The sequence below is a fragment of the Lactuca saligna genome, chromosome 2, assembly GCF_052625555.1.
Source record: "Lactuca saligna cultivar CGN05327 chromosome 2, ASM5262555v1, whole genome shotgun sequence".
NCBI lineage: Eukaryota > Viridiplantae > Streptophyta > Magnoliopsida > Asterales > Asteraceae > Lactuca > Lactuca saligna.
In genome coordinates this window covers 31,115,681-31,127,012 of record NC_136418.1, presented here as the reverse complement: position 1 = coordinate 31,127,012, position 11,332 = coordinate 31,115,681, and positions in this window count along the sequence as shown.

Genomic DNA, 11,332 nt, shown 5'->3' with positions numbered 1-11,332 from the left:
TAACAACAATCTAACATCTTTATCTAATCTATACCTATCATAATTGACATTTTTCATTTGAAGTTCAAGATAATGTACCCTGCTTCGTTTTATTTCTAACTGTCTTTGTGTCTCAGCTAGTTGTATTTTTAGATTTTGAGCCTCAATACCAGAAGGCACAATAACAGCATCAAAATAAGCAACAGTATCATCGAAAGCAGTTATTTCAGCATCATAAGCAATTAAAGGAATATTAAAAGATTCAAGAATTGCACATACCTTGGTGGTCATAGGAGACTTATCCAAAGATTTGGACATGAAGCAATGTCCAGAGATTTTTTCATCTTCTTCGCTATTCTCCCAAAACTAGCGAACATCGCACTATGTGTAGGGTGCCTCATTTCTTCATCATCTGATCCTAAAGACCAGATTTGATAGGTTGCACTTTCATCATTTTCTATCTCTCTCGTCGCAACCAAAGACAACCCTTTAGCTTTTGCACGAACTTCCTCAAGATTTTCAGCATAGTAAGCTTCATCTTTAACTTTGGATTTCTTTTCATCCTTCTTCCTTAACATGCAGCTAGCTGCAAAGTGGTTAGCTCCATTACAGTAATGACAATTGACTCCTGAGTCACCTTTCAGCTTTTTCTCTACCTTCAATTCCTTCACATTTTCATCCACCTTCTCATACTTCTTCATATGATCACCCTGATTACTGACTTGATCTAAAGTTCCAGAGGCTCCTAATGTTTGAACATTCGTAGGAGGTAGAACTGGTCCATTGACACAGTTCCAAAGCTCCTCATCAATCCCATTCAGATAATCTTCCATTCTGTCAGCCCATTGATCATAATATTCTGGAATCAACATCATAATTTTAGTAGAAGAACCAAGAAAATGAGAGTATGAGGTCATAGTGTTCATGTTAAAGTTCGCCAGTGTTGAACACGAGAAATTTGATGAATTTGATAACCGATCAAATGAATTGATCACAAATTGCTAGTCGAATACTCAACTAAACAATTCAGATGCAGAATCAATTCAAATCTGAAGATCAAGAGGGATTTTCAGAACCAAAAGTGCGGAAATATTTTGAATAAACTCATAACTCAAAATGCAAATGATTCTAGAATGAAAATTAGATCAATGTAGTTTGAATCCTGCTCTGATACCAATTGATGAGAATTGTAATAGAGAATTAGAAAGCAATCATGATTTAGATGAATGGGTAATGAATGATTTGAACACCAGATCTAAATATTAATCAGCAAATTTTGTATTGAACAGAGAATTCAGATACAATACTGATTACAACAATAAGCAGAATAGTCTCCTTCTACTTCTATCCTCAGTCCCTATTTATAGGAAACATGAGTGTACAAAAAAATACTAAGTCTATAAGTTAGGCTTCGACATTAAGTGACTTAGAAAATAAATATGCGAAACATACTAGACAAAACTTCGATTTTTACAACAAAAAGACTCAACAACATCCCAGTCAGAAAGGGAGAGCATAATCGAGATTAAACGTTTCATTGAATAGTTCAATGAATCTCAAAGATCTATTAGTTTCAATAAGATTGAAATTGGTAAAAGCTTTACCTACCTAAAATAGATTCGAATTTTTATTACAAAATCCCTATTCAAAGTTCGAATCGAAAATATGAATCCTAGCCTTAATTTAAATTTTGGGTTAATAATTAAGGATTAAAATCAGCTAACTTGAATTCTCTTATCTATTTTTATAGATGTCAAGTCCAGACAACAATGTTCTTCCTCGTTCTTCTTGAAATGCTTTTCTTATCTGAAGATGATCTTCTACATGTTGATAAAGGTGAAAGAATGTTCACTTCTTCACGCAATGATGGAACTCAAAATCATGCTTCTCCAACTCTTCCTCCTCCCCCTACAGTGACTCTCCCTAAGTCGTGTTTCCTTCACGTTGAAAAATACAAAGTTACGCAAGCCCTGTTGGCATGTAAGCATCAAGACGGATAGTTTGTGTGTACGCATGTTCTGAAAATGAAATTGTATATTCCTAGATCGGGGATGTTGGGTGTTGATTTCCCAAGGGAGCTAGCCATTGACTTGGTTCTACTTTCGCTTCCTGATTTATATAGTCAGTTTATCAAAGATGATAATATGAGGGACCACGACGTGACCTTAATTGATCTAACATATATGTTGATTACTGTTGAAACATAAATGCTTAATAGCACAAGTCAAGAAAAATGTTTGAAGGATCTGTCTCCCCAATTTCCATGGACATTGATAATGGAAACAATGGTAGTCTATAGAAGGTTTCTCTTCCCAATGGAAAGGGATCGGCCAATGTCAAACCATTTGACCATATGGTAAAGAGAAAGGCTAGTTTTGATATAGTTCCATGTGCTATTCCTAAAAGGTCCATATGTTTCTATTGCCAATTAAAGGGGCATTGGATGCGTAACTGCCCATACTACAAATCATATCTTGAATCTTATTTAATGCTAAGTATGTTTATAACACCTAATAAAATGTGGAATAACAATGTTTTCTTACTCTGGCACATCTAAAATTAGTAATTGTGATGTTTTTTTTTATTAAAAAAACAAAGGATGAAGACAAATTCAATGAAGTGTTTTCTTGGTGAGAATCCACACTAACTTTTGAATAATTGTTTTTGCTCGTCAAGGAATGCTCCTTAAGAGAGAAACATATATGTCAAGAAGTCAGTTGGAATCTTATTGATCTTGAATACACAGAGCAGGTGTAAGATTAAGCACCATCAACAGATAAGAAATCCAAGAGTTAGATAATTATTTGAAAGACATAAGAGTTACGGTTAGTATCATGGATAAAAAGAAAACATGAGGAGTCATTATACAAGCCCTATTTTGTTGACGATTTCGGCACGCAATCATCCTAAAGGGGGAGAATTGTAACGCCACGTGTCTCGCTAAATATTAGTAAGATGATGTAATAGTTCGGGTCAACAATTGTAACCTATTTGGTGTAATAAAATAGGAAAAAATCACCCGAATCGCATGTAAATCGTAAAAATAAGTTCGCCAAAACATATATATATATATATATATAATATTTAGAAAGTACACGTCGTCCTGATCATAATAAATTTTGTAGAAATCCAACTCTGTATGAATTAAATATGATTTTTATCAGATATAAAACTCAGTTGCGCACAATGACTGTATCACGTAAAAAGCTATGAAAAGAATGACTGACTTTTAGCTAAAGCCACCAAAAAGAGAATTGTAATACTGTTTAAAATAAGAATTTTGAGAAAAAGAGTGCAAAAAACGGAGTCAATACAAGAGAGTTATGATTTTAGAAAAATCATTTAATTCTATAAAAATATGGACGAAAAATAAATTCAAAATTAGCCGAAGGAGTTTAAACGAAAGTTGTAAATCTCGTTGATAGCTACGCGTGGATATAAAGATCGTCAAAAATGGAGTTGATATGAAGAGTTATAGTTTATAATAGCATATTTACGAATTAAAATAAAGTATAATTATATATATATATATATATATATATATGTATGTATGTATGTATATATATATATATATATATATATATATATATATATATATATATACACACACATATGTATATATCATTAGAAAGGTATTGATGATGCGGTCATTATAAGAGTAGTGTTGAATATTTTCGATAAGTACAAATATCGTTAAATCTATTTAAAATAGTATTATAAATGAGTGTTTAGTCGTTTAAATTGATGGGTTTTGAGCAATACATCAATCCTATGGAGTACATGCAAACCCTAATGCTTGGATCTAGTTTTTTTTTTCTAATTATACATGCAATAATCTTCAAGACTTGTAAACCTTAGATCTAACATACTATTATCAAAATTGGCATAATATTAGGGTTTAGATCATACCTTGACTGTTATGTAGCAATAATAATCGTAAACCACAAAGTCCTTGACTCTTGAAAGCTTAATGCGCTAAGTGTTGCACCTCTAATGGAGTCACAAACACCACAAGCAACAAGATGACTTAGGAGAGGGAGGAGGAGGCACAAAATTCGTCCAAGGGGCTCTTAGGAAGCATAGGTCTAAAGTTTGGGACCCTTAGCATTCCTTTTATAGGTGAGCTGCTAGGGTTTCAGACAAAATCCTAATTGGATTGCTTAGCCACCAAACAACCCTTAAATCCTTCCACAATCAAGGCCTGAATGATTTCTAAGTGGGCTTCCACCTTGAATTCGTCCACATTATTCCTAAGGGATCTACAACCCAAAATCCAATTATCCTATAATTACAATTCCAGTCCCCTAAATTTAATTAATCTCTTTTGATCACAAAATTAATTATAAATTAATTCTTGATCAGTATTAATTAAACAATGTGATTTCTCTTTTAATAGATTATTCATATAATATATTAATAAATCATAATTAATACTCTTTCTCCTTAATTCATCCTATCAGTTGCTATGGTGAAGGCAACCCAAAAGGACCATGCTCATAATCGGGTCAAGTACATACCAAAATAGTTATGGGCTTAGACACCTAATCCAACAATCTCCCACTTGGATAAGTCTAATAACTATTTTGCAAGTACGACTTCAGAACCTGATCAACAATCGTAGCTTTGTGAAACAGATTAATTAAACACCTAATCCAACAATCTCCCACTTGGATAAGTCTAATAACTCTTTCTCCTTACTTTGTGAAACAGATTAATTAAACACATATCCAACGATACTCATTTCACAATTCCTAATCCTCATCATTAATGTAAGAATACCAAATTCTTGTCACTACTAGAATATGTTAGATTCTAACATTTTATGCAACGATCCTTTCGTAATGTCACAGCACCAAAGTCACCAAGACTCTACCAATGAAATTACAAAGTGCTCTATTAGAGATTGTTACAAGACAATTCCATAGACGTGAAGTCTCATATTCAATGTACATTCCTTTGAACATCCTTCTTGCATAAAAGTTTCTAATCTACATAGATTGCTAATATCCAACTCCCATTTATGGAAACATTTCAATGTTTGCCATATGACAATTCATTCTTGATAGAATCTTATCTATTGATAATAATGTTAATATGGTCCATCCATTACTATAATTCCAACTGCCTACAAGCATCCAATCCTTGGCAAACCTCATATCGTCCTTGACAGTTGTTTAATTTAAAATTAGTCATAACTTGTTCTAGTCTTTTTTTCCTTCTTAATGTCCTAGGCATTTGGAAAATTCAGAACAATCGAATATCACAACATATGTAATCGATCCTATACCAGAAGCGTATGGGACATGATGTTGGATAAGGTGTCTAAGTCCATAACTTATTTGGTATATACTTGACCCGACCGACATGGTCCATTTGGGTTGCATCTCATCCAAACTATTTATGGATAATTTTATGAGAGTTATTCACACATGTTAATTAATATATTATAAGTTATAATATATTAATATGAAGTTATGTTATTTAATTAGTTTTAGTCTTAAATTAATTATGAATTAATTTAGAGATTAAAAGGAAGACTAATTAGATTATGGGCTATTTGTTTTATATAGTGTGGGCTAATACTCATTTGTTAATGGGCTAGGCTTATATGGAAGTCCATGGATGATCCATGGAGCTTTTAACCCATGGATCCTTGGAAAGGAAAAGACATGGGTTATTAGGGTTTCACCCTAACCATGCACACTATATAAGCATGCTTATGAAGCATGAAATGAGACTAGTGAACTAGTGTGTGTAAGCTTGTGTGTGGCCGAAAATTATACAAGTGTGTATACTCTTTCAAAGTTTTCCAAGAGTTTGTGGTGTTTTGTGATTCCATTTGAGGCATTCACACTATTGGTGCTTGGCCCTTAAACTCCTTAGAACAAAACTCATCAAAAGGTATGTAATCTTTTCTAACTCTTTTATGTTGAAATGTTCCCCATGCCATGTTAGATAGGTTATAAACCTTGGAAAATTTATTATTTTGCATGTATTTAGACAAACATTGTAACACCCAAAGTTTCGAAGACCAAGAAAGGAAAGAAAACCCTAAGTTTAGGGGTCGACTCGGCAAGTCCAAGGAGGGACTCGGCGAGTCCGAGCGGGATCCGGGTCGGGGAGTAAGTGACCGACTCGGCGAGTCGACCAGGGTGACTCGGCGAGTCTGGTCTGTGCATGGAAAACCCTAAATTCGGGACTTGGGGCCTATATAAATGTCTTAATCTTCTTCCTAGGGTTCCTTACTGCCTCTTTAGCCCTGGATATCAAACCCTAGCCGTCATATCTCCTAGTTGAGCCTTGGAAGGTGCTTTAAAGCTTGGAAAAGGAAGAAGGAACTTGGAGGAGCAAGAAGGAGCTATAGATCGGGGATTGTGAGTTCATTTTGAGCACTTGGAGGTAATAAACTAGTTCCTGGACCCCTTTTTGCATCTAGATCTATGTGTGGTTGTTGGGGCTCTTTTGCTATAATGTTTTTATTTTGGGTTAGAAGCCGGATCTGGAGTTGCTACTTCAGATTCAAGTGTTTTAGGGCCTGGAGAAGCATAAAGTATCAACCATTGTGTCAATTTTGAAGTCCCTTGGCCTTACACCCTAGTTAATGGCGTATCTTGCCTGGATCTCCTTCTCTACACGTAAAGTTCGCAACTTTACGTAAGGAATAGACCTTAAAAGAGTGGATCTACAGTTTGGAGTCCATGCATGACTCAAAGGTCCTCTGCATGTATGTAGAACCGAATGGACTCGGTGAGTCCTTCGAGTGGACTCGGCGAGTAGCTTGAAGATGAGGAGGAACTCGACGAGTAGGATGAACAACTCTTCGAGTCGGATGAGGATAGGCATGGCCTCGGCGAGTTGGATGAACAACTCGACGAGTTGGTTGAAGATTGTCTAGGACTGGGCGAGTCTGTTCTTGGACTCTGCGAGTCAGATCGCGAAACCCTAAACCCTTCGAGTCGAGACCCGAATCAGTGAGTCGGGTGGTGACTCAGCGAGTTGGACAGGACAGGAATTGGACCTAGTTGGACTCGGCGAGTCATGGATTGACTCGGCGAGTCGAGTCGCGAATAAGAAAGACTCAGGGCATATGAACTCGGCGAGTCAGTAGATAGACTCGGCGAGTAGGGTTGACCCGGAAGGTTGACTTTGACCAGGATTTTGACCTTGACCAGATTTGACCTAGTAACCTTTGGAGGTCAGTCGGACTAAGTGTTATATTGATATTGGTAGCTTGAGGAGCTAGTGGAGCAGTAGTTTGGAGTCAGAGGTCAAGTAGCAGTCAAGAGGATTAGCAGCATCAGTTCAGCAGTCTCAGGTGAGTTTCCTTCCAGTAGGGACGGGTCTAAGGCCACAATGCCGGCCCGTCCAGTTAGCAGTAGTTTCCGGACTTCGGCCCAATGCAGTAGCTAGTATGTTTGATGCCTTCGTGGCTCAGACAGGATTTATGTCCTATGTTTTATGTGTTATGTGTTATGTGTTCCGGGCTACGGCCCGATGTAGTATGCAGTATACGTGTTCATGCTAGTTGATATGTTATGCTATGCTATGTTCAATCAGTTAGCCCGGACTTCGGTCCGATGCAGGGGGCAAGGCCCCAGTTAGCCCGGACTTTGGTCCGATGCAGGGGACAAGGTCCCAGTCAGTTTCCGGACTTCGGTCCGATGCAGGGGGCAAGGCCCCAGTTAGCCCGGACTTCGGTCCGATGCAGGGGACAAGGTCCCAGTCAGTCTTCGGACTTCGGTCCGATGCAGGGGGGAAAGGCCCTGGTTAGTCCGGACATCGGTCCGATGCAGGGGACAAGGTCCCAGTCAGTTTCCGGACTTTGGTCCGATGTAGGGGGCAAGGCCCCAGTTAGTCCGGACATTGGTCCGATGTAGTGGGCAAGGCCCAGTATGTGCTTTATATGTTTTTGTATGGTATGTGTTAGATTGGGGGAGCTCACTAAGCTTCGTGCTTACGGTTTTCAGTTTTGGTTTCAGGTACCCAGTTTTCAAAAGAGGAGCTCGGGGAGATTGCAGTGCACACACCGTAGTCAGTTAGCCTGGGAATGTTCGACTCTGATAATGATATTATGTTTTGAATTAAAACTCGAGAATTTATGTTATGACTTATGATACAGTTTTTATAAATATGATTCTAGTAATGCTTTTAAAGAACTTTTTGGTCGTGATTTTTGGGTTGTTACAAGTTGGTATCAGAGCCTTGGTTTGAGGGATTCAGATATGCATTTGAGTGTATTTGAACTCAAACTAAGGACACGATAAAGGATTTTCAAAAGAAAAAAAAAACATTTTTGAAAAAGGGTTTTGGAAAAAGAACATAGAAAGAAAAGATTTTTTTTTGAAAACGAGAAAAGGGTGTGGTGCATGCAATCAGCCGAGCTCAAGTAAGTACTCCCAATTTACCCATACAAGTTATGTTATGATCATCATTATCAGTTTCAGTTGCAATTTCAGCTTCAGTAGAACAGCATGCTAGAATAAGACTAAGGATCTAAGATGATGCCTTATGTGCCTGTTTTATGTGTTTCAGCTAATAAGAATTGCATGCTAGTATTGAGTAGACAGTAGTAGGATAGCCTGTGCAGGTTATGCCTGATAGCATGAGCTTAGCAATTATATGCTAGTGCAGTTTCTTGTTATGAGAATTGTTTTGCCTAAGTATGTTTCCTTTATCCGAATGCTGCTTGCTTTGTGCTTTGTAGGACTCTGAGTGATGGGATTTAGCCATTAGGTGAATACGTCGCATCACATGTGATTAGGGTTGGATAATCTAAGAGTGCTAGATTTGGCCCTACTGCGCAGCTCTTGTCTGAGTCCAACCGTTGTAGGGACGAGTCCTTTACTTGAAGGATTATCTGAGACTCGTCACATGTGATGGTATTCAGGTGGTGACTAATTGGCATTACAAGGAGGCCTTCAGCAGCTGAGGACTGTTTGGGTAGAGTTAGAGGTTCCCTAGGGCAAGCCTAGGATAAGAGTAGCAGAGATCAGTAGAAGAGTAAAGGGGACTTGGTGGAGTTGAGGTAACTCTTGAGGAAAGTAAGGATAGATGTGGAAGGTAGTAGGGGCCCATACTACTGAAAGCAGAGGATCCGTACCCGATTCAAGAGGGGCCGAGGCGAAACCAAGGAACTAGTAGAGTATGTGAGAGATCCCTCAACAGTAGTATGTAATTGATCAGGGATTGTTATATTTTCAGCACGGTGACGTTACGCGAGATATCAGTTGGCAGTTCAGGTGCAGGGGAGGGGTCTGGCTCGGGCTTTAGAGCCGGGCAGCTTGATGATCAGATGAGGGATTTCATTTCCGCAGAGATTATGCGCAACATCATCGATCAGACTCCAGTGATTTTCGATTCAGTTAGAGAGGCTATTGTGGAGTTCATGGACAGTCATCTTGAGGCCTTTAGGGCCGGGTTAGTTTCAGGACAGATTGGGGCTCGTCTAGGTCCCGAATCTTATGGAGTTCAGGGATCCATCAGGGAGGGAGATCCCATTTCTAGTTTCTGCTATCAGGGTGCAGGGGTGTGTGGGGCATTCTGTCTCCAAGAGAAACCATTGCATGATTGGATAGTTGAGGAAGTTTCGTGAGCCATTCGCGAGGGTCTGCCAGACATGGTCGTGAGGATCACTGATAGATTGATAGCGAGGCTTCAGGATCAGACATCTGTTGTTCAGTCAGCAGACGTTACCGTTGGGGTAACACAGGAGCGAGAGTCGGGCAGGGAGTCGGAAGGGAAGAGGAAAATGGATGAGACTCAGGTTGCCACAGGTTCGAGTAAGAAGCCCAAGAGTTCAAATTTGAGGACGAGGAACTATCAGAGCTGCAGTCGATGCGGGAAGTGCGGAAGGACGCACATGGGTGTGTGTAGGCGTAGAAGTGGTGGCGATGCTGGGTGTTTCAAGTGCGGCCAGATTGGTCATTTTAGCAGAGACTGTGTTGTTACCATCGCCCAGGGACTTGATCCGTTGTGTTTCCATTGCAGTCAGAGGGGCCACAAGAAGGCCCCTTGTCCGAGTTTGTATTCAGCAGGGCAGGCGCCAGCTCCTGCCCTTGGAACTTCAAGTACCGTCAGTGGTTGTCAAGGCCAGGCAAGGGTGCATACGGCTCGGAGCCGAGTTTCTCCGGTAGATTTCAGCAGGGATTCGAGCAGCACTGAGTAATGGAGGTATGTAACTTTGTGTTTGTCAGCTTATGTTATGATTATATTGTTATGGTTTCTGCATCAATTGTGGTATAAGTGTTGTGTTATGGAGTGGCTTGCTTGTGATTACGTCATATGCCATTTTCATACCTCGGATAATTGGTTGGTAGTTAGGGGATGTGCTCATATGGAGAAGTTTCGGAGGATGCAGTAACTGTAGCATGGTAGGGAGAGATCTGGTTCGTTTTGCTAGTTCGGAGTGGATAGTGGTTTGGATGGAATGGTCAAATTCCTACCTGGCGGGCTTGGGTTCCCCAGTAGAAGTTTTGGAATGGTAGTAAAGGTCGGGATCTCTTTTGAATGTGAAGCAGCAAGGGGTAAGCAGGATCAAAGTGGGGGAGAACCCTCCAGGTATACATGAATAAGAGTCACTCAGGATGAGTGCGCGGCCTCTGAGAAGAAGTGGTAGTAGCACAGTGCTGGATGGATTGAGAGGTTCAGAATTGAGAGTTCGAGAACTTTTCCCAGCAGTGGGTTCATGTAATGGAGATGGTTAGAAACTGGTTAGGAATCCAGGATTTGAGGACCACCTGTAAAGACTCAAGTGAGTGGAATGAGGAACCCGAGAGCGGGCAACAAGAGATGTTTTGTATTAGTAGCCAGTGTATGAGGCAGCATGCAGGTTGCGTAGATTCAGGAGTTGGGAGGTTGGAAACTTCCCAACAATAGCTTCTTGTATCCGGATTAGTAGACAGTTGGGTTGGGAACCAAGCCGGAGAATTCCTCGATGAAGCACTAAGTATATCAAGGATATAAGATGTCGAGGATGATGCAGAATTCAAAGACTAAGGGTTGGTTTGAGAAATCGGGATGAAGAATCACTAGCGGGACTAGGGATAGTCAGGATGTCCTCGGGATGGTAGTAGTAGTCTTGTAAGCCTGCGGGGGTAGTCGTAGCATTCACTAGCAGTCAGATGGTAGTAGTAGTGTTGTAAGCCTGCGGGGGTAGCCGTAGCATTCACTAGCAGTCAGATGGTAGTAGTAGTGTTGTAAGTCTGCGGGGGTAGCCGTAGCATTCACTAGCAGTCAGATGGTAGTAGTAATGTTGTAAGCCTGCGGGGTTAGCCGTAGCATTCACTAGCAGTCAGATAGTAGTAGAGTGTTGTAAGCCTGCGGGGGTAGCCGTAGCATTCACTAGCAGTCAGAT